We start from the raw sequence: 23,948 nt of genomic DNA, 5'->3' as shown, positions 1-23,948 counted from the left end.
GGAAAAATAATCTATATATATAAAAGAGTGATGGCATCACGGCGATTCACAAAACAACAAAAGTACAGGCCCCCCAACCTCAAAATTTGACAACACAACCCATCATCCACGCCTCAAGGTTGATACAACAAAAAGAAAAGAAAAATAAAGTCCTAATTAGAGGGAGAGCAATAATTTTTTTTATCCAATTGCTGCCAGTTTAGAGGGCTAATCTCTGCCCACTTGGTTGCCTAGCAACCAAGGGACAGCCAGGTTTCAGTTCGGGGACAGGCAGATTTAGGCCTCACTTAGACTTCTTCCACAGATTATCTAATTTGCAGTGGATTATATGGCAGTGTAGACTCAAGGCCCTTCCACACAGCTATATAACCCATTTATAATCTTATATTATCTGCTTTGAACTGGATTATCTTGAGTCCACACTGCCATATAATCCACTTCAGTGTGCATTTTATACAGCTGTGAAGAAGGAGCCTCATATAATCCAGTTCTGAGCAGATAATATAAGATTAGAAATATACAGTAGAGTCTCACTTATCCAACGTAAACAGGCCGGCAGGATAAGTGAATATGTTGGATAATAAGAAGGGATTCAGGAAAAGCCAATTAAACATCAAATTAGGTAATCGTTATACAAATTAAGCACCAAAACATCATATTATACAACAAATTTGACAGAAAAAGTAGTTCCATGCGCAGTAATGCTATGTAGTATTTACAGTAGAGTCTCACTTATCCAACACTCGCTTATCCAACGTTCTGGATTATCCAACGCATTTTTGTAGTCAATGCTTTCAATATATCGTGATATTTTGGTGCTAAATTCATAAATACAGTAATTACTATATAGCCTTACTGTGTACTGAACTACTTTTTCTGACAAATTTGTTGTCTAACATGATGTTTTGGTGCTTAATTTGTAAAATCATAACTTAATTTGATGTTTAATAGGGTTATCCTTAATTCTTCATTATCCAACATATTCGCTTATCCAACGTTCTGTCGGCCCATTTATGTTGGATAAGTGAGACTCTACTGTACTGTATTTACAAATTTACCACTAAAATATCACAATGAATTTAAAACACTGACTACAAAAACATTGATTATGAAAAGGCAGACTGCGTTGGATAATCCAGAACATTGTATAAGCGAATGTTGGATAAGTGAGATTCTTCTTTAATATGAAATAATTACTGGGATAGAATAATGCAGAACAATATAATCTCTAAAACCAGGACAGTAAATAAACAGGGAAATTCCAGACAGGAAACAATCAGGGCCAGCTAACACCTCCCAACAAAGTATTCCCATCATCAAAGTCTGGCAAATCCTGTTTTCTCAGGGCCACAGACAGTAGAAGCACATAAAATATCGCAAACAACACCATTCTGAAAACAAGGGAATTCCAGACAGGAAACAATCAGGGCCAGCTAACACCTCCCAACAAAGTATTCGCATCATCAAAGTCTGGCAAATCCACTGTTTTCTCAGGGCCACAGACAGTAGAAGCACATAAAATATCGCAAACACCACCACTCTGAAAACAAGGGAATTCCAGACAGGAAACAATCAGGGCCAGCTAACACCTCCCAACAAAGTATTCCCATCATCAAAGTCTGGCAAATCCTGTTTTCTCAGGGCCACAGACAGTAGAAGCACATAAAATATCGCAAACAACACCACTCTGAAAACAAGGGTATTCCAGACAGGAAACAATCAGGGCCAGCTAACACCTCCCAACAAAGTATTCGCATCATCAAAGTCTGGCAAATCCTCTGTTTTCTCAGGGCCACAGACAGTAGAAGCACATAAAATATCGCAAACAACACCACTCTGAAAACAAGGGAATTCCAGACAGGAAACAATCAGAGCCAGCTAACACCTCCCAACAAAAAATTCACTCAGGGAGGAAACAGCCAGGCTTTAAAGCTGCAAGGCCATTACATCCTAATCATTTTTCCTAATTGCAGCATTCATACTTGCCTCCAACAAACAAAAAAACCAATCAGAAATATTGTATATTCACAACCTTTAGGAAATAATATCCCCTGATGGCGCAGCATGTTAAAGCGCTGAGCTGCTGAACTTCTGGACTGAAAGGCCACAGGTTTGAATTGGGGGAGCGGAGAGAGCCCCCACTGTTAGCTCCAGCTTCTGACAACCCAGAAGTTCGAAAACATGCAAATGTGAGTGCATCAATAGGTACTGCTCCGGCGGGAAGGTAACGCCCCTCCATGTAGTCATCCCACATGACCTTGGAGGAGTCTACGGACAACGCCGGCTCTTCGGCTTAGAAATGGAGATGAGCACCAACCTCCAGAGTCAGACACGACTGGACTTAATGTCTGGGGAAAACCTTTACCCTTTACCTTAACTACCACCAATTCCTCAATACTTGATTTCCCATACCACCAGACTTCGCCACAGCAACGCGTGGCCGGGCACAGCTAGTACTACTATAATTATGTAGTGTGAATATGCACCAGATAGGAGAAGTCTGATATACACTTTATAGACAGTTCACACTGATTGGACTGGCTATGTGCATCAGAAAATATTCTTAAGTATATGTTACTTCACTTTTGAAGCATTTTCTGATAAGGAAGTGCATTTTATAGTGAACATTAATTCATCATGTACAAGACCTCCTTATTAAAAAACACTACTACCTTTTTACCTGAGAGAACACCACTGTAGGAATCCTTTGGGCTCTTCCACACAGCCATATAACCCAGAATATCAAGGCAGATAATCCACAATATCTGTTTTGAACTGGATTATCTGAGTCCACACTGCCATATAATCCAGTTCAATGTGGATTTTATACAGCTGTGTGGAAGGGGCCTTTGTCGCAACTCTATGGTCAACTGCCAACAGTATTGTTCTGGAAGACATATAAATGCTTAAATAAATGTTATCTCTATGAATCTCTAGGTCTTCCAGCACTACTCTATAGTTAATGTCCACAAGAAGTTAGCCATAGTTGTGCTGGTGGATTTGGAAATTCCTAGATAGAACATGTTAATCAAATCCATAAATAACCGATTATACAAAAGTGAAATATGCAAATATGGAGAATCGATTACAAGCTATTTGTTTTCTTGGATCCCTGAATTCATCACCATCTTACACCTATTCAGAAGCTTCTATAAGTTCCTTCTACTTATAGAAAACAAAACAAATTAGCTCAACTGGCATCTTTGAAAGAGGTTACAAAATATTCTTGATGCAGTATTTGGATTGTCTGAAGAGTCATAATTTGCTTTTCGATCAGAGAACACAAAGCTTTCAGCATAACTTCTCAGAAGGCTTGATTCCCATGTACTTGTCTTTAAGCATCCCGATGCGTACATTTTGTCACTTCTCATTTGCTGCGATCAAGCTTCCCCCACCCTAGAATGCTAATACTATGTGAAAACATTATGCACTGTTTTTCATGCATACCTTCCAACACATGAAAACAGGTTACACAAAGCCAAACAGCATCATAGCATGGTTAACATGACTGATGTTATTTATGAGGAAGAACAGAGAAGTTGCAGCAGTTTACTTTTGCCAAAGCTTACTGGGAAGACCCACTCCTTGAACTCGATTTGCAACAACTGAAGTACACTGAAGGAAAGGGAGAAACGGTGAGGAGAACAGAGAAAGTGTGATGTTCTAAAAGCAGGTGGAAAAGTAGATTAATAGGGGATTAGCCAGAAATGTCCTTGTCATATGGGGCCACATGCTCATGTTATGTCTATTAATTTATATCAGCTGCACTTATATTAAACAAGATAATGTTTGTTGACTAACAAGTATTTCTAAATAAATAATTTGAGTGTGCTTTTTCTTCTACTACTTCTCTCTTTATTTTAAAACTATCTTGCATAGTTTTAAAACTTTCTTCCAAAGTGAATCTAAGGCTAGGTAAGATCTAAAGCTGATCTTGGAAAATTTCCTGGAGTGCCCTAGTAGCATGGCCATGAAAGCTGTCCTCATCAGAAGATAAAACTGCTTTACTGGTTCCTGAGCAGCTTGAGAGAAAGCAGGGAAGGTTTATCTTTATGGGATGGCTTTTCACTGCCATACGCTCCTCACATTGTTGCAGTTCCCATGGTTCATTTTCCTCAGCTGCACAGAGTTATCCCTGCAAGTAAGATCTTGCCTGACATGACTGCCTGCCTTCAGCACAATGAACAGACAAATAATTTCTTGATAGTAGAATGCATTGTTTTATTGCTCTTGAGCTAGTAAAATGCTTACTGGATGCTTATCATGCATTATCTACTTTAGCTATTTCCAGCATTTTTGTGCTAACTGTTTAAGACCAGTGTTAATAATACAACTGTCATGATTTTCCATTCAGTTTAGTTCTGATCCCAGCCATGTAACCCTTGGCATATATGTCTGAACCTGAATACTATGCATCTACAATTGAAGAAAGAATTTTAGTCCACAAAAGCTTGGGTAAAAACAAATTTGTTAGCCTTTGGGATATCACAGTAGTATATTTTTATACAAACAGATTTTTAATATGCCACCTAAACTAGTTTGGGCTTGCATCGATCATGAGAAAAGTTATGATACATTTGTAATTTTTTTCCCTGTCTTTCAACAATTATTTGGCAAACTTGTATCAATATCACAATTTTATTGCCTTGGATGTTTACAAGACATTCTGCTTTATTATCTTAAGCAGGCCTTGGGGAAAAATTGGACTATAGCTCCAAGAATTCATGGGAATCATGCAGCTAAATTAGTCTGAAAGCAGTTGTTAAAATAAAACAACATTCCCAAGCTCTGGTTAGAAGTTCCACCAATAACATTTTTTTTCTTTTGTTCATTCTTCTTTTTGGCTTTCCATTTCCATATGTGATCCTCTTCTGCCTTCCTGGCAGCCAGTGTGGAATATTCAGTAGTTCAGGTGCCCTTTCACACTGTACAGTTATTCCACTATGATTCCATTTTAACTCCCATAGCTGCATGAGAAGGAACCCCATGGTTTGTCATTTGGTGAGGCAAAAGAGGAACTTTTTGGGTCAGAATTCTCAATACCCTTTCCTAATCTGCAAATTCCAGGAATCCATAGGCAGTTAAAGTGAAATTATAGTGCTATAACAGTACAGTGTGAAAGGGCCCTGGTATTAATGTCCTTGCCGTGCCATGAGGTTCATTAGATGAACTCGAAACAATCATGCTTTCTCAGCCAAACCAATGTCAAACTGTTGCTGTATAGATAGATTGGTGTGTCTGAATCACCCTGATCGACCTGTGGGATGCAAATAAAATTAAAAGTCAAATTTTAGTTAATTTGTTTCTCTTTTACTGGAATGTGTATTTACAACAAACTGCCCTTATCTCATCCCTCGCCATACAACTGCCTCATAAAGAGCTTTAGAATGTTCCTAAAAGAGATTAATAAGTAAGAAATGTAGCTATATATTTTGCTTTGAAATAGCTTTTTATAATTATTGTAAGCATATGTAGAAAAGAAGCCCTGAAATCTACTACGAGGTAGTAAGAGGTTTTTAAAGGTTTTGACATACAAAAACCCTACAGTACTGTATCGCTAAGGGTTTTTACAGCAATATGATTTCATCACTTTTGAAATCTCCACCATTAACGTCAGTATTTCCACAAAGAAACATATTGTCAAGACACAGTCCCTGGTTCTGCTTCAGAGAAATTAATTGGCATAATCACATTACTGGCCGAATCACATTTTTATGGATTGTTAATATTTCCTGAGGAGTGGCTAGTGGAAGGCGACAGCTCTTCTGTTTAGTTACCTGGAAATAAACCCTATTAAACTAAGTGGGACTTTCTCCTAAGTAGGTATTAATCAGGCTTGCACTCTGACAGAATAGGAGCTGGTTTATCTTTTCAGGTGTTTGTGGTCAAGACACAATGTATGTCAAAAACATTGGTTTATGAATAAGGTTTTCTTGAGGCCTCCTAAAATGTCAGAAGCATGCTTTAAATGCTTATAGGCATAGCTATGACTAAGGCAGGCAGCACACAAATAGCAAAGGTTGTGCTGAAACTGTTCCTGTGCTGAGTGAGATTATTTGAATGTACTCCCATTTGCATCTAGAAAATTAAGGAGACAGGGAACCTGGAGGTTCTTGTTTTTTCTATAGATGAGAGAAGAGAAGCCTCTGTACATAACACTGCTATATGCATTCTGATGTGGTAGGGTTCATGTAAAAAATTTCACCATATTTACTATTTTGAGCAGACCAGACTGAAACTGGTCAATATTGCAATATTATCCCTGCTCAGAAATACTACTACTAGTAGTAGCAGCAGCAATGCATATATCATACTATAAACAGATAGAAAGTTCTGGGAGCAATTCTAAACTGATTGAAAAAAATGTTTTGAATAAAATCAATAGAGCTAGCACCACAACAAACATAATTGCATAAAACGATACTTCTTGGAACAATACCACATTGTCCAATGATATTGGATTGATTCCTAGAATTTTGGATAGAATTTGAATTACTGATGATCAAAAACTCCTGGTAAGCTGTGAAATGAGGCAACTTATATGTGATACTAGGGGTAGATTATAAATGGGTAGTGGAACGACTGCAGATTAATCTTTGTGATCTATAATCCAATTAACTAGCTATCTTGTCATGCTGCAATGATGTTGCTATAAATGAAAGTGCTATACTGACCATTAAGCACTTGAAAATATGTATCAGAGAGGGAGTGGGGGGAATCAATTCGCTTTGTCTTTTACAGATCAGAATAGATATATAGATATAGATATATAATGTGTATTTCCCTATAGATTTTTTCTGTAAAAGTTATAAATTATCTCCAAGAAATACTGTTAGAAAAAGAAATGTCAGTTATTATACCTCATATTCAAATCAGAGTTGTATAATTTGCACAATTGTCATCATTCTGAATATCAGACCTAAATCCTTCTGTTTTCTTCTAGCATGTTGGGATGGGTTTTTTTAACTGTATGCATTGGATGTGCTATTTCTGTGTATTAAAGAGATAACATAGTTGACATGTTGTGTGTGAGAGAGATTTGTTTTGCTTTCCAGTGCAGCAAAAATCAAATAACAATTTGAAATTAAAAATAATCATCATAAGTGATCACTGTAGCTGAGTATGATTATCTTCGAAAGGTAGAGTCTTGGTGGTCAGTCCATAAGTGACTGCAAAGGTAAAGCTCTGTTCAGGATCTACATGGCCTTTCAACATACACATATCCACCGCTCACTGACTGGTTTGTAGCAAAGGGCTTCCAGATTTCACAGTCCTGTCCCCATTATCACTTGTCAATCATTGGGCGACTTTTTTTTGGTTCTGGGATTCTTGGAAGAAGAATGCATGTTAATTTGTTTTATGTGTGGGGATCAATTCACAGTGACCAACATATAATCTTCACAGAAGAAAATTATAATCTAATGGCATGGATATCATGACAATTGGTGGCCTCTTATGTGTTGCAGCCTTCACCCACCTTCACAGCCATTGTAACATGTACCATATTATTAAAAAATAATATTCAGAGTTTAAAATGAATCAGCACAAAATAGCAAGAAAACTCAATCAAGCCAACTGTTGTAAGTCATACTATTATTTGTGGTGAAATCATTGCAACCTTCGATGCCCATCACAAATGTATTTCAGCAGGTCTCACTGCAGGGTTACACACTGAATCAGCTAGTGTTGAACGTATATACGTAGCTCTGGAAACGGAGGACCTTACATATCATTGCTAAATTTCAGGTGGTTGAACATCATTCATCATGGAGTGTAAATTCATGAATGGTTGGGCTGGAATTGTGTAGTTCTGAAGATGACATTGGATTACAACTCCCAGAGGTCCTAGCCAGCAAAGTCAATGGAATAGATGCTAGAAATTGCAGTCCAGGATATTTCGAAGCCTCCATGAGTACAGGGCAACAGATTATGACATGCAAAATGGAATTGTTTGGATGTGAATGTTCTGGGAAACAGGCATGCTACAGATATCATTTGGTTGCAGGCCAAAGTTTCTTGGGTGGCAGTCCATCAGGAATGAGATCACTGAGCCAAACTTTGAAGCCAATAGGATTACTCATATAATAAACTGTACTGAGAATTGTTGAAGCAGCGAATTTGGACTGGGGCAAGTGTTTCCCTGTGCAGCCTGTGAGTGCCAATCTAAGGATTCAATGTTTAACATTGCAATGTGATCCATAACATTAGATCAAGTTGCTTGAGGCAAGACAGAAAACCAGAATATTTACTGTATTTGAGAGGGAAAGGATTGCTACTCATCTTTGCTTCAGGGCCTGAAAGCACTTATAAATAACTCTTGGTCTATGCAAACTAGTAATCTCTCCTATCTTTCCTCCCACTTTTTGATAGGAAAGTCAGTTTGGGGATTTATTTGCTTACGTGGTAGTTTACTAATGAATAGACTATGAAAGACACCTGGGTTGGCTCAAATCCTTGATCTGCTAGGGCATTCATTGGGTGACTATGGGCCCATTTACTATTTGTCAGCCTGGTCTACTTGAACTCTACTTTACAGGGTAGTGAAGGCTGTGTGTGTGTATCTCCCTTTGAGTTATTTAGCAGAATGAAAAGAGACAAATTAATAAATTAAATGTGCATGCAGATGTTTTATTGAAATCAAGTAGGATTCCAGACAATTCTGTTTAGAAACAGGGTATAATTATACAGTGAAATGGTTGACATCACCCTTGAATTTGTCTGAACAATTATTTTGAAGAGCTACAAAAGGGGTGGGCATGTGGTGTGGATGTGCTTTTGTGACTTCACTGCTTTGCTTCTAAATATATCTCTTGGAATGAAAGGTTGCTTCCAACACATGCTTGACATGTCAACACTATTTCCTATCTATATGGAGAGGGCCATGGCTCTCCAGTCCTGCCAAAGCATTATGAACCTGCATGGTTGCCTCATACCAAGTCAGATCATTGGTCCATCCAATGTTTTCCAATTTGAGAACCAGGTTGCCTGAGGGGAAATCTGCCAGGGCTGCATGGTCCAAAGTGGGCATGGGCATTCCCACTCCCTCTCTCTGAAAAACAATGCTGTGGTTGACACTCTGCGCAAAAGTGGGGAAGACAAAGATGTAAAGCAACCATTTGTCAATGTATAGAAAGACAATAACGAAACTGATTATTTCTTTACAAAAGATGCTGTTGCTCCTGCACTTGCACCCTGAGGAAACAAGTCCTGAATTTATCACATGTCTTTTCTTGGCAGGTTTGTTCCCAAGAGGTTTACCATTGCCCTCCCCTGAGGCTGAGAGAGAATGTGACTAGCTCAAGGTCATCCAGTTCATTTTATGGCCTAGTGGGGATTTGCACTCTGGTCTCCAGAGTTATGGTTCAAAGTTCAAACCACTCTACCAGGCTGGTTAACATAGATCAGATAGACATCCAAATTATGGAAATTGAGTTTTCTGGAAGTACCTATGTCACTTGAATCATAGCCTTAATCACCCTAGTCAGTATTAACCAGTCCAAGTATGTGTGATGGAATTTGTTTTACAACAAATCTAGATAGTACCGGGTTGAGAGAGTTTGGATTAGACTATATACTCCTGAAAGAAAAAGAAAAAACATGTGATACATGCATAAAGGGACAGTAAAGAGTTGCAGATCCTGAGACTAAAGTCCTCACACCTTACTTGTGATCACTCAGAGTTACATATTACTGATGTTTTAAAAGAAATAAAAGGGCTCAACAAACCTTGTTTTGATCCTATTTGGAGTAATGGGTCAATGCAAAACAGCTCATTTAGACCTTTTAAAGTTTTTCATGTGTGTATGTGCCTTCAACTCACCCTTTGACCTATGATAACTCCATGAATTTCATACTGTTTCTTTAGACAAGGAATATTCAGAGGTCGTTTGCCATTATTGTTGTCTCTTGCAAAGGATTGTTACCTTGTCACAGTGCTGGAGTTTGAGCACTTCAATGATGCCATGTGCAAAACCATGAAGGGACACCCAAGACAGGAAGGTCATGGCAGAAAGGTCAGACTAAAATTCTATGAATTTCATACTGTTCCCTTAGAAAAGTAATATTCAGAGGTGGTTTGCCATGGCCTTCCTATGAAATATAGCCTACCACTCTAATATTCTTTGGTGGTCTCTCATTCTAGTACTAACCCAGAATGATGCTTAGCTTCTCAGGGGCCCTTCGAGACAGGTCCTATATCCCAGGATCTGATCCCAGGTTTTCTGTTTATCCCATATTATCTGGCAGTGCAGACTCATATAATCCAGTTTAAAGCAGAAAACCTGTGATCAGATCCTGGGATATAGCACATGTCTGGAAGGGCCCCAAGCTCAGACATGATCTGGTGCCTTCTAAACACAAGTGTAACAATAGAAACTCTGTATTTGGAGATAATTTGGTTTATTCACCACATGATAGCCAATGTATAATTAATTATGCACACACTTAGCATGGAACTGGTGAGATTTAAGAGCAAAACTATGTAGGGGATTGAGACTACTTGCTTGGAAAACATCTCATCTTCCTCAAATCCGATCTCCAGGTATGCTAGACTTCAATGTCTAGTATCTTCAGCCAACACAGTCAATGGAAGCCACAGGTTTTTGTTATCTGTTGGAATTAGCAACCTCCAAGGCCTTTCACTATTCATTTGTTAATGTATATATTTGCTAACCTGTATTTTACGTATATGTTGATTTCTCAGTTTGACTGTACAGTTATAGACATGTGATTGCACTGAGCATGTTTAGACTCAGAACTCCATTTTACATTCAGTTTGCATCAGACCTCAGTGGAGGTGGATGCTTGTCTGCTGAACACCTCATTGGAGTTGGATATGTGTCTGCATCACGCCTCAGTGGAGGTGGATGCATATTGCTTCTTTGGACTTCAGTAGAGAAGTATGACTTATGGACAGTGAGTACAACTATACCTAAAGACTATGGACTATTGATTAAGAATGATACCTTGTATGCTCAACACACAGAGAACTACATTCTATCCATAACTGAACCATAATAAGAAATGTGCCTGTATGGCAAATTAATACAAGATGTTTGTAAGAAACAAGATATCTTATTTTTCAAAGAAGACTTTGGTGTTGTTGTTTTTTTTATCTTTGAGTGCCTAATTTTAATCAAAGAGATTTTAAGGGAGTGTATATCTTTTGGGAAACTGCAATTTTAAATTCAAAGAAACAACCATCCTTTGCTAACCAAATATATTTTTGTAGTGACATGTCTTTGTCCTTGGAGGTTAAATGGCATGGTTCTTCAGTTTAACAGCTGAGCTATCTCTGTGCCATTGCATGAATGCTTATAAATTTCACTTGCTCCAAAGGGTTGACTTCTAGCAAGGTCATGCTTTTCTTGATTAGTGGTTTTCAAAAGGTGGTCTCCACATGTTCATGGAGATTCACCTTTGCCAAACGGATATGACATCATTTTTTTCTTTTTCAATAAGGTTATGATTGCCATTTATTTCTGAAGGGATATGTGCCCAGAGACTGAGTGTGGTTATTTCCAATATCATCTATCTTACTCTCAAATAAGCATTTTACCTCCCCTGTGTAGCTTTTGATAGCCTATTCCTTCTCTTTCCATGATGAGCTACCTAGACAGGAAGTCAGGTCAATTAATAAAGGGAGTTGAGCATCAAACACAGGGATCAGTAGGAATGAGCCTTTGCCTCATTATATTTAAAGCTCTCTTTTAGCTGTCTTGTGGTTGATTCCTGGCAAATAATAATAGCAAGTTAAAATCATTGCTATTTCTTTAGTCTTGTAAATATGCTTATATGAGTGTACATGAGTGTAACGCACATATAGTTTTTCTCCTGTATGTACTTTAAAATAAAAGAGTGCCCCACCGCCTTGCAATGTTGCCTGCACGCCGAGGAAAGAAAAGGCGAAGAAGACGCAGGTGACATCCATTGCGTGCATAATCTCCGGAGACAATCATTTGAAATCTTAATTGGCTGCCTTTTAAATATCATTTAAGGTCTCGTTTTCCCTGTCTCTCTCGCTCTCTGGTTAAGAAGGCGGCGTGTCAAAGTCTATCTCTTTGCTGGACGGCTCTCTCCTGCCTTTTAAGTTGCTGTTGTGTGTGTTTTGTAAAAAAAAAAAAATCAGAAGAAGAAGAGAGGAAAGACAGAAAGAAATAGACCCATCAGCCGAGGTTTGCGAGGTCGATAAAGCTTTTAGATTTGAAGATGTTTTTAGGGAGCCCATTTCCTGCGGCTAAGAGCTGTTAATGGAGCTTAAGGAATTATCTTATGACTCCGACCGGGAGAGACCTCTTTTTTCCCTTCTTTCCTCCTCTTTCTCCCTCCCTCCCTCCCCTCGTTCCCCTGTCGAGACTGAAGCTGCGGCTGCCGCGGCTGTCAAACTCTCTTAATGAAAAGTAACGCGCCGCTGATTACAGTTTTATTTGGGCCCTATGTAAAAAGGCGCTGTTAATTTCCCCTCGCCTCCTTGGTGGGTTGGAATTTGCCACGGCCCACTGCCTGACTGAGAGAGGCTCGCCTCCTTTCTCCCCCTCCCTTCGGGCCCGTCGTCTTCTCCAGAGATAGATAGAGATGGCTCGCCGAGGCAAATACCAACACTCCCCTCCCCGCATCCAATGGTTTCTTCCACTATCGCCACCCCAAGCGCCTCCAGGGAGATTCCAATGCGGCCCGGGGGGGGGGGGGGATTTTATTTTCTCTTTAATATGGATTGTAAGGGAAGTTATTGATCCAGGCCCGCCCAAGATTCATTTAGCTCTCCTTCTTTCCTTCTCTCGCTCTCTCGTCCTGCTTCATTTCAAGTAAAGCGTGCTAGGTGGAGCTGGAAAAGATCCCAAAGGTCATCTAGTCCAGCCCCGCTGCCCCGAACCCTCAGTATCCTCGGCACCCACACACACCTTTTAGGTTTACTTCTCTTTTAACTTCTCAAGCTTTTTGTTTGTGTTTAATTGTATGAGCTTTTAAAGCAATTGCATTGCCTGAGGCCTCTTCTACACTGCCAAATACAATCTAAATTATCTGCTTTGAACTGGATTATATAGCAGTATAGACTCAGGGCCCTTCCACACAGCCATATATCCCAGAATATCAAGGCAGCTAATTCACAATTGGAGCCCCCGTGGCGAAGTGTGTTAAAGCACTAAGCTGCTGAACTTGTAGACCGAAAGGTCGCAGGTTCAAATCCCGGGAGCGGAGTGAGCGCCCGCTGTTAGCTCCAGCTTCTGCCAACCAAGCAGTTCGAAAACATGCCAATGTGAGTAGATCAATAGGTACCGCTCCGGTGGGAAGGTAACGGCGCTCCATGCAGTCATGCCGGCCACATGACCTTGGAGGTGTCTACGGACAACTCCTCTTCGGTTTAGAAATGGAGATGAGCACCAACCCACAGAGTCAGACATGACTGGACTTAACGTCAGGGGAAACCTTTACCTTTTTAATCCACAATATCTACTTCAGACTGAGCCCCCTTCTACACATCTGAATAAAATCCCACATTATCCGCTTTGAACTGGAATATATGGATGTGTGGACTCAGATACTTCCGCATAGTCATATAACCCAGAATATCAAATTAGAAAATTCCACAATATCTGCTTTGAACTGAGATGTCTGAGTCCACACTATCATATATTCCGGTTCAAAGCAGATAATCTGGGATTTTATTCATCTGTGTGGAAGGGGCCCCAGTTCAAAGCAGATATTGTGGGGTTTTCAGCTTTGATATTCTGGATTATATGGCTGTGTGGAAGGGCCCTGGGTTATCTGAGTCCACACTGCCATATAATCCAGTTCAAAGCAGATAATGTGGATTGTCTGCTTTGATGATCTGGATTATATGGCAGTGTAGCAGGAGTCTAAATTGTGAACTGCTTTGTGTTCCAGTTTTAGGGAGAAAGCAGAGTAGACTAATAATAATAATAATAATAATAATAATAATAATGAAGAGACTTGAAATCCCCCCAAATGAAACATCCATAGAATCATAGAATCAGAGTTGGAAGAGACCTCGTGGGCCAGCCCCCTGCCAAGAAGCAGGAAAATTGCATTCAAAGCACCCCCACAGATGGCCATCCAGCCTCTGCTTAAAAACCTCAAAAGAAGAAGCCTCCACCACACTGCAGGGCAGAAAGTTCCACTGCTGAACAGCTCTCACAGTGAGGAAGTTCTTCCTAATGTTCCGGAGGAATCTCCTGGGTCTACATGGCCATATAATCCACATTATTATCTACTTTGAACTGGAGTGTATGAAACTTGCCTTATATATATCTGCAGTTCTTTTACCCTTGTTCATATGCATTTAAGCATTGCACTCGTCCTGTTTTTAAGTAGTCTTATCTATGAATCTGGTGTGTACTTTCCCTGCTGAGCAAATCGGGTCTTTGGACAGTAATAAAGATCGATGATAATGATTGTTATCTGCTTTGAACTGGATTAAATGAGTCTACACTGCCATATAATCCAGTTCAAAGCAGACAATCTGGATTTTATATGGCAGTGTAGATCCAGCCTTAAACACTTTTGCAAACGCCAAGATGCAAATGCTTTCTCCCATTCCATGCTTGAGGACATCATTGTACTCGGTTTGATGTGTTTTCTTGGGACTTGTGCAGGAAAGCCTTTCATAGAAGGAACCATGGTCAGTGGAGTGCTGATGCTTATATTTTATACAACCAGGAAAGACAGCCTAACATGCAAAGATCTTGAGGAAAAGGAGTAACAGAAGCTCCCCTTCGCTCTGCCTTGTTTCTCCGTCTGAACTGGCCTTTGTAAATCCCTTACTTTCTGTGCATCAGTCTTTAGATACGTATTTACTCTGAAGTAAGTCCATAAAAGCTGCTTTAGCCCTGTCTTAACAAGCCATTAAGCCCACTGTTGAATTTACCATTCAGTAATTGATTCTACTCAAGCCGGGACTGACCAACAGCACTTCAGGAGCAAGAATTCATTTCCAGACAGTTGGGATAGCATCGAGATATTGAGACCTTTTATATCCCATTGATCGCCTCGGGCTCCTTTGCGCATGCGCTGAATTCTCGGAGTTAAGGGTACTGCGCGATCCTTTCCAGTGTATCAGCCACCAATCATTACAACACAACCTAAAACTAAAAAACAACAACAGAGGGCTAAATGCCACTTTAAATCCTACTTAGACACATCAGCTCAATAGGATGCTGGTGAATAGACATACAGTATATCTACTAGTTGGAACTAACAACTGTGGTCTCTTCTTATAAAATCCAGATTCACTGTTTTGAATTGAATTATAAGGTAGTGTAGACTCATACAAGAGTCAAAGAAGATAGTCTGAATTATTTGATTCGATAATCTGAATTATACAGCAGTGCAGCTCCAGCCTGGATTTAGTTTGGTGCTTCATATCACCGCAAGAGGCGCCTTGATGGACATATAGACACACCAGCATATTGTCATTTATTAGACCAATGAAGGGATTCGCCCCAAAACTGCACATTTACATTTTTTTCCATTAGAAGAGATGTTATGAAAAGGGAGAAGATTTTTTTTCAAATAGCCACATAACATCTTGGAGATGGGGAAAATTTACCTTTAGTGGGTTTAATAAAAAAAATTGGCTGTATTTTTTATTGTATCTAGTCACGGTTTAGGTTGAGAGAAAGGCGGGATTAAAAACAGAGGGCACTTCCACACTATAACCCAGAATATCAAGGCAGAAAATCCCACAATATCTGCTTTGAACTGGGTTATCTGAGTCCACACTCAGATAATGTGGGATTTTCTGCCTTGATATTCTAGGTTATAGGGCTGTGTGGAAGGGCCCTAAATCAGGCTCCTTCCACACAGCTGTATAAAATCCACATTGAACTGGATTATATAGCAGTGTAGACTGAGAGCCCTTCTACATAGCCCTATAACACAGAATATCAAGGCAGAAAATCCCACAATATCTGCTTTGAACTGGGTTATCTGAGTCCACACTCAGATAATGTGGGATTTTCTGCCTTGATATTCTAGGTTATAGGGCTGTGTGGAAGGGCCCTAAATCAGGCTCCTTCCACACAGCTGTATAAAATCCACATTGAACTGGATTATATAGCAGTGTAGACTGAGAGCCCTTCTACATAGCCCTATAACACAGAATATCAAGGCAGATAATCCACAATATCTACTTTGAACTGGGTTATATGAGTCCACATTGTCATATATTCCAGTTCAAAGCAGACAATGTAGATCATCTGCCTTTATATTCAGGCTGTATGGAAGGGCCCCCAGTCAATAAAAATATAGTTTTTCATGGCCAACATGACAAGGAACAGAGGAGTCATCAATCCTCAAGTGGATGTGTTAAGTGCCTCCTTTCTCTACTGACATATCACCCAGATTATCAAAGCAGATCATCCACATAATCTGCTTTGAACTGGGTTATATGAGTCTACACTTCCATATAATCAAGTTCAAAGGAGATAATCCGGATTTTATATGGCAGGGTAGAAGGGGCTGGGTTTCTGTAAAGTTCAGGAGCCTGAGGCCCCTTCCACACAATGGAATAAAATTCCACATTTTCTGCTTTGGAGTATATGGCAGTGTGGACTCAGATAACCCAGTTCAAAACAGATATGGTGGGATTTTCTGCCTTGATATTCTGGGTTATATGGCTGTGTGGAAGGGCCCTGAGAGAAAAGAGGATACAAAAGGGCGACCAAAATTGGCGCCATCCACTCATTTAAAAACACCCACACTTGGATTGAAGCTTGTCGACCTTTTAAAAGGTTGGAATGTCTACCTATTGAGGGGGAAAAATGAAATACGTGGCTTGGGACAAATTGAATCCTGTCAAGCCTCGAAGGAAGAGAGGAGCCAACCCTTCTCAAAGGAGGGCCTTTCCACACAGCTATATTACCCAGAATATCAAGGGAGATAATCCACAATATCTGCTTTGAACTGGGTTATCTGAGTCCACACTGGATTTTATATGGCAGTGTAAGGCCCCTTCCATACAACTGAATAAAATCCCACATTTTCTGCTTTGAATTGGAATATATGGCAATGTGGACTCAGATAACCCAGTTCAAAAGAGATATTGTGAGATTGTCTGCCTTGATATTCTAGGTTATAGGGCTGTGTGGAAGGGCCCTAAGAGTGTTGTTATCTATGTAACCAAAAAGGCAGGACTATCTGTGGCCTTGTGGAGAGAAAAAAGCGGTGTATAAATAAACAATCATCATCATCACAGTCCTAGACACTTGGGAAGTGTTCGACTTGTGATTTTGTGATATGAAATCTATCTTGTTTGCTGTGTCATACAATAAAATAATATTGATATTCTGGGTTATATGACTTTGTGGAAGGGCCCTGAGTCCATACTGCCATATATTCCAGTTCAAAGCAGATAATGTGGTATTTTATTCAGTGATGTGGAAGGAGCCTGAGTCCACACTGCCATATAATCCAACTTAATGTGGATTTTTAACAGCTGTGTGGAAGGGGCCCCAGCACGATGTGAGGGGTTTTCTGAGGCGTCCCCTCAGGAAGGCTCTTTCTTGTCTTGGGCCAAATGGAGTCATTCCAGGATTCCCTCAGGGCCCTTCCACACAGCACTATAATCCAGAATCCCGAGGCAGAAAATCCCACAATATCTGCTTCGAACTGGGTTATCTGAGTCCACACTGCCATATATTCCAGTTCAAAGCAGATAATGTGGGATTTTATTCAGCTGTGTGGAAGGGGCCTCAGTCCCTGTGGGCTTTGGCGCCTTGAGGCTGGGCTTTGTCTGCCTCTCCCTCGCTTCTTCCCCCCTTTCTCTCCCTCTCCTAGAAGAGGAATTAACATTCCTCTTCGTCCGGCCTCTGGCTGCAAAACCCCCCTCTTCTTCTTCTTCCCCAGAGACTCCACTTTTCGCTATTACTGTCAAGTCCCCTTGACTCTTTCTTTTTGCCCTTTTTATCTATTACAACTAATTCGCGTTCTTTTGCCCTTTTCAGCTTTAAAGACGTGGCTCGCCGTAAAAAGTCTCTTCTCATGCCCCCCTTTTTTTTCCACAGAGGGGTGTGTGTGTCTCATTCCCTCTCCCTTCCCTCCCCTTTCCCCCCTGTCAAAATGAAAATTTCCCTTCAAATTATCCTGGCTGAGGAGGAGGCCAACGGTGTGGGTTGTGTTCCCCCCCCTCCCCACCCTTTTCAATCCCTTTCTCCTCATTTTCTCCCTCTCCTTTTTTTTTCTCCCTTTCCCTTCCCCAGGCCGGGGGCCCTCTTGTCTCGGCCTTTTGACAGCCCCCATCAACGGAGAGGTTCACTCATTTCGATAATATCATCCAAGAGAGCGAAAGTCAATATAATGACGGAGGGGAAAGAGGGGGAGGGGAAGGATTGCAGTCCAATTACAGCCGCTTGCCAGGAGCCGCCAAGGAAGGAAGGAAAAGGCGCCCTTATTTTCTCCACACGTTTCGTCCCAACGCCTCTCAGTTTCCTCACAGAAATAGGAGGCTGGCTGCCGAATAATGCAGTTTGAGAACGCACAGTTTGACTGAATTGGATTAAATGAGTCTACACTGCCATATCCTCCAGTTCAGCTGCATTCTGAAACTGCATTATAGGGCTGTGTAGATCCAGCCTGAGGCAAACGTCCTCTTTGAGGCGTCACCCAAAAAGCCTTGGATTCAGCCTCAGCTTTTGTTCTCTTCCTATTCCCTCGCTGAAATGAATTTGAAGGTTATTGGCACGGGGGCGCATTATTACTGTATTATTATTATTATTATTATTATTATTATTATTATTATTGCCTTCCATGTTTAAAAGTTCGAATCCGGGGAGCGGGGTGAGCTCCCGTCTGTCAGCTCCAGCTTCCCATTCGAGGACATGAGAGAAGCCTCCCACAGGATGGTAAAACATCCCGGCGTTTCCTGGGCAACATCCTTGCAGACAGTCAATTCTCTCACACCAAAAGTGACTTGCAGTTTCTCAAATAGCTCCTGACACGAAAAAAAGCAGTCTCATTCATAAACACAGCCTCTAGGGTTCTCCCGTTCCCTCCTCTCCCTCCTTGAAATAATTAGAAATGGGGCTTGTTATTATTATTGTTATTATTTAAATCTCGCTTTCCACTCTTAAAAAAAACTCAAAGCAGCATCATTTAGAACACACTTGGGCTCAGCCTCTGTGGTTCTCCCATTCCCTGCTCTGTCTGAAATAGGAACATAAATAATAATAATAATAATAATAATAATAAATTACATATATTCCCCATTACTTCTGCTGTATAGGCTTAGACCCCTTCCGCACAGATGAATAAAATCCGACATTTTCTGTTTTGAACTGGAATATATGGCAGTATGGAATCAGATAACCCAGTTCAAAGCAGATATTGTGGGATTTTCTGCCTTTGTATTCTGGATTATACGGCTGCGTGGAAGGGCTCTAAGAGTGCTGTTACCTATGTAACCAAAAAGGCAGGACTGTCTGTCTCCTTGTGAAGAGAAAAAAGCGGGGTATAAATAAATACAAATAATAATATATAATAATAATAATAATAATAATAATAATAATAATAATAATAATACAGATGTTATCTCCCTTGACATTCTGAGTTAAATGGCTGTGTGGAAGGACCCTCAAAGCGGCCTCACTCCAAGTCATTTCCGACTTTAGGGCAAAACTCTCACAGGGTTTTCTCCCCCAAATTTGTCAGAGTCGGTTTTGCTCTTGCTTCCTCTGAAGCTGAGAGTGTGTGATTTGCCCAGTGTCACCCAGTGGGTTTTCCACGGCTCTCCAATATGTTTTTTTATCGTGTCAGAAACGACATGAGAATATATTGCAAATCGCTTCTGGTGTGAGGGAATTGGCCGTCCACAGAGATCTTGCCCAGGGGACGCTTCTCTCAAGTCCCTGCAAGCTAGAGCTGACAGACGGGAGCTCACGCCGTCTAGGGAATTGAACCAGCAACCTTCAGGTCAGCAACCCAATCTTTAGGTCAGCAGTTTAGCCGGTTCAGCTCATTGCTCCACCCCCGCTCTACTCCAAGGTGGTAGGAAGCCAAGGTATTCCCTTTGTAAGGGCATCTGAGAGAGAGGACAACATGAAAGGAGAACCCCCGTCACTCTCCACAGCGCTTTTCCACGGAGTTCAAAACGACTTTCTTCCCGCTCCCATTGACAGATGGGAGGCTATCCCTAGAGGCCATACAGCCACGCAGTTATAGCGCTATGGTTCCACTTGAATTGGCTTGGGAGCTTTAGTTTATCCTTCCCTCCATGGCTCTTGAGCCCCACGATATTACATTTGCCAGGACGCAGTGGTAGTGCTGTGATCGCATAATATAAAAGGGCCGTCTCTTACGATCGCAGAAACAGGAACAACCTCCGCCAAGAGGAGAAGAAAATGTTCGCATAGGTCCGCGCCGGTGTGTGTAAATGGGATGATGCCTCGCGTCTGCTGCACATTCATTTCCAGCATATAATTTATGTCCATACACATATACAATTGCCACATCAAGCAGACTTGGAAAAGGGGAAAACGTCCAGCCTTTGGCACGAAGAGTTTTTCAGAATGGCTCCTAATTAGGATTCCTGAAGTTGGGGGAATCTGCAATTATTATTTGTTACCGAGGTGCCAGATATCGGCTCCTTAGTTTATGAACACTGGCTACTTATGGTTTCCTTCCTGGGACCAGAAACACTGTGGTTTCACGTGTGGAACCTGGGTTGGAAGCCCTTGAGAAGTCATCACATGTGGTCTGAAAGGGCTCAAGTGGAGAAAATGCCTTTCTAAAATAACCTGATGGAAGGGACTCGAGCCAAAGCACTTAAGGTGCCCCCCAAATGAAAATGTTTTTTCCCCTTCCCAAATATCTAGCCTTCAACAAAGCGACTCACTGAAAAAGTCCCGATCCAGAACTTTAATACTTAGTGTGCTTTTTATTCTCTTCTACCTTTCCTTCGGTTGCCTAAACTGCATTTCTAAACCCTCCACTGAAGTCTGAAGTTGTTGCAAGACTAGAAATGTGGGGACTGCGGGGGGGGGGGGGGGGAGTCGGGAGATCATTGGGGGAAAGGACAAATTCTTATTTGAGAGCGGTAATGGAGAAAAGGGGGGAGTTCCTCTTAAAATGTCAATCACAGATACAGGCGAAACTTCAGGAGAAAGTGCTGCTAGAACACGGCCATACAGTGATTCCGGGCCCAGAAAGCCTTCAACAATACAAAAGGGCGGTCTTTTAGAAAGTTAAATAGTGCAACTTATTTAGAAGACACTGGGCTGCTGTGAATTTTCTGGGCTGCATGGCCATGTTACAGAAGCATTCTCCAAACGTTTCACTCACATCTATGGCAGGCATCCTCAGAGGTTGTGAGGTTTCTCGGAAACGAGTCAAGTGGGGTTTATATATCTGTGGAATGTCCAGGGTGGGAGAAGAACTCTTGTCTGTTGGAGGCACGTGTGAATGTTGCAATTGATCACCTTGATTAGCATTGAATAGCCTTGCAGCTATTGTCCCTCCTGGGGTGTGTGGGGTGTGGTATTATTATTATTATTATTATTATTATTATTATTATTATTATTATTATTATTATTAATACCCCAGGGCTAAAAAAAACACCGTGAGTTTGGTTCATAGTTTCTCATATAATAATAATAATAATAATAATAATAATAATAATAATAATATACCAAATTTTTATTTATTACCCGCCTTTCCAGTGCAGACTATGGGAAGGGAAGGGAAGGGATTTCATACTATTTAATATTGGCTGGGAGGAGTGGCGAGGGGCTTCTTTTAAAAGGTGCCATCCACAATCCGTCCAACCCATTCACTCTCCTCCTTTCGCTCTAGATTGGGAGAGAGCAGGTTATTGAAGCCAGCCTTTGTAGTCAGTTTGACCCTCATCCAGCTGGGGAAAGTTTGCCAAATTGGTCTTTTCGCAAAAGGGGGGCGAGGGGGGGGCGGCGAAGGTGGTCACAATCCCACCCCCACTATTTTTCTCCCGGCTGCGCTTTCTCTTGAATGTCAGAACAGTAACGCATCCATCCTGACGCGCTGAAATATTCATAGAGAATCCAACGATTCGCTCTCCTCGTCAGCGGAGGAGCTTGGAGTTAAAACGGGAGTTTAAAACGTCAAATGTTCCATGTGAATCAATTGCTTTGCACACATTAAAGAGGGGCGGAGGAGGGAGGGGGTGGGCTTCCAAAGAGCCTCCAGGGGGAAAGCAGGGCTTCCCCAGTGGCTTCACATCCCAACAACTTAATTTCCAAAGACAACTCCCCGGCTTCTTCCGTCTACCATTATTCCCTTTGCCATTCTCCCTCCTTTACTGTAAATGGGCAATTGGAGCGCTGTCATCATCTTGGCTATTTGGAAGGCAGGATTGATTCATGCAACAGGGTCCTAGGTATTTTCTTCTGGCTTCAAACGGGGGTTTCTTCCGTGCAAACGTTTGCAGGGTCGCATCCTTAGAGTGCAGACAGACCTCCTCTTATCTGTTCCCAAGAATAACCCTCGTCGTAGGGCTTTCTTTTCGAGTGCCATTCTTCCTGGTTGCATTGAAGAGGCAGTGCAGACAAAGTGGTTGCTTTCTTTTCTGAAGGACACCTCTCTTTTGCTTGTAGTTGTTCCTCACAGTCACCAGTGTTGGGTTTCATCCCTGGGCGCAAAAGTTTTTTGTCCTCAATGAGTAGCTAGGCTAGAGACAGGGCTAAGCTGAAGGATTCCTTCCCCCACATTCCTATGCATGTTTCCCCAAAAGACTTTGTCTTTACTCTTCACTGCTAGCCACAGTCTCATCCCCTTTGATGATTTAGTAATGGAATTTCTGTGAGGGAATTTCCTCTTCCGTTTAAACTGCCCCTGGGTTGACCATGTGGTCTCCTTCATTTTAGGGTCTCTTCTGCCTTTTCTTCTTTCCAGTAAGGACACATTTTGACTCTCTCTAGGCAAAATGTAGCTGCATTGATATGTTTTTTTTTAACCTTTTACCTCCTTTAGAAGATGAGACTTAGTAAGCTAGTTAGCTCCAAGACCTTTTATATCAAGGATGTATTTCTTTTACTTCAATAAATATTTTTGAACTAAAGTTCTGACTCTGCAATCCTGAACCATACAAAGATATAGAAGCATATCCTTTGGCATCACACCTAAGTTTCTGCTGATTGAGGAGTTTACTCCTACTACTCTGCTATATTTTGGTGGAATTGCCCTAACTGAGGGTTATTTTGAGCCTAACAGCTAGCATCCGTGTCTCCACACACCATAGGACTCGCTTTTCTAAACCATTAACCCGGTGCTTAAACTGCGCTCCTATTATGGCAATTACGGCGGCTTCAAAACAAGTCTATGCTGACATGCAAATATTTCCCCTGGCAATCAAGTATCACCTTATTGACCCTAGTTATGTTTTCCCATTTACTGATCCGATGACTCCTGGAATGAATCATGGCCAAACACAAGTGGCAGTTGTGTCTGGCCAAAAATATAAAGAGGAGAAAAACATTCAGTGTGGGTGGCTTCTGAGGGAGGAAGATGGTTTGCTCAAGATGTTTGATACAGACCCTGTTTTAATATTGACAATAGAGAAAAGTGCAAAAATGATATTTTCCCAAAAAACCTCAAGAGACACTACAAGTCCAGCTTCTCATCGCTGGAATCTCCATCGAATTACGTCAGTGTCAACAGCCTTAAATCTTGGATCTTCTCCAAGGGAAAATGTCCCTAAAGACTTGTGGATGTTACCGTCTACCCCGTGGGCTCCTCATCTTTCGACCGAGGGAGACAACTGTACTCTGGTGTCCAACAGCGTTTCAAGGATGGGGTACAAAATGTCGTCCTGTGTCTTCAAGTCGACTCTGATTTACGCCATCGGTTTTCTTAGCGAGATCTCTTAACTGAGGTTGAGTGTGACTTGCCCAAGGTTTCCACAGTCGAACCCTAGTCCCCTGAGTCAAAGCTACCTACATTTATTGATAAATACCTCTGCTGGAGCC

The sequence above is a fragment of the Anolis carolinensis genome, chromosome 4, assembly GCF_035594765.1.
Source record: "Anolis carolinensis isolate JA03-04 chromosome 4, rAnoCar3.1.pri, whole genome shotgun sequence".
Taxonomy (NCBI): Eukaryota; Metazoa; Chordata; class Lepidosauria; order Squamata; family Dactyloidae; genus Anolis; species Anolis carolinensis.
Note: the sequence above shows the minus strand (reverse complement) of the source record.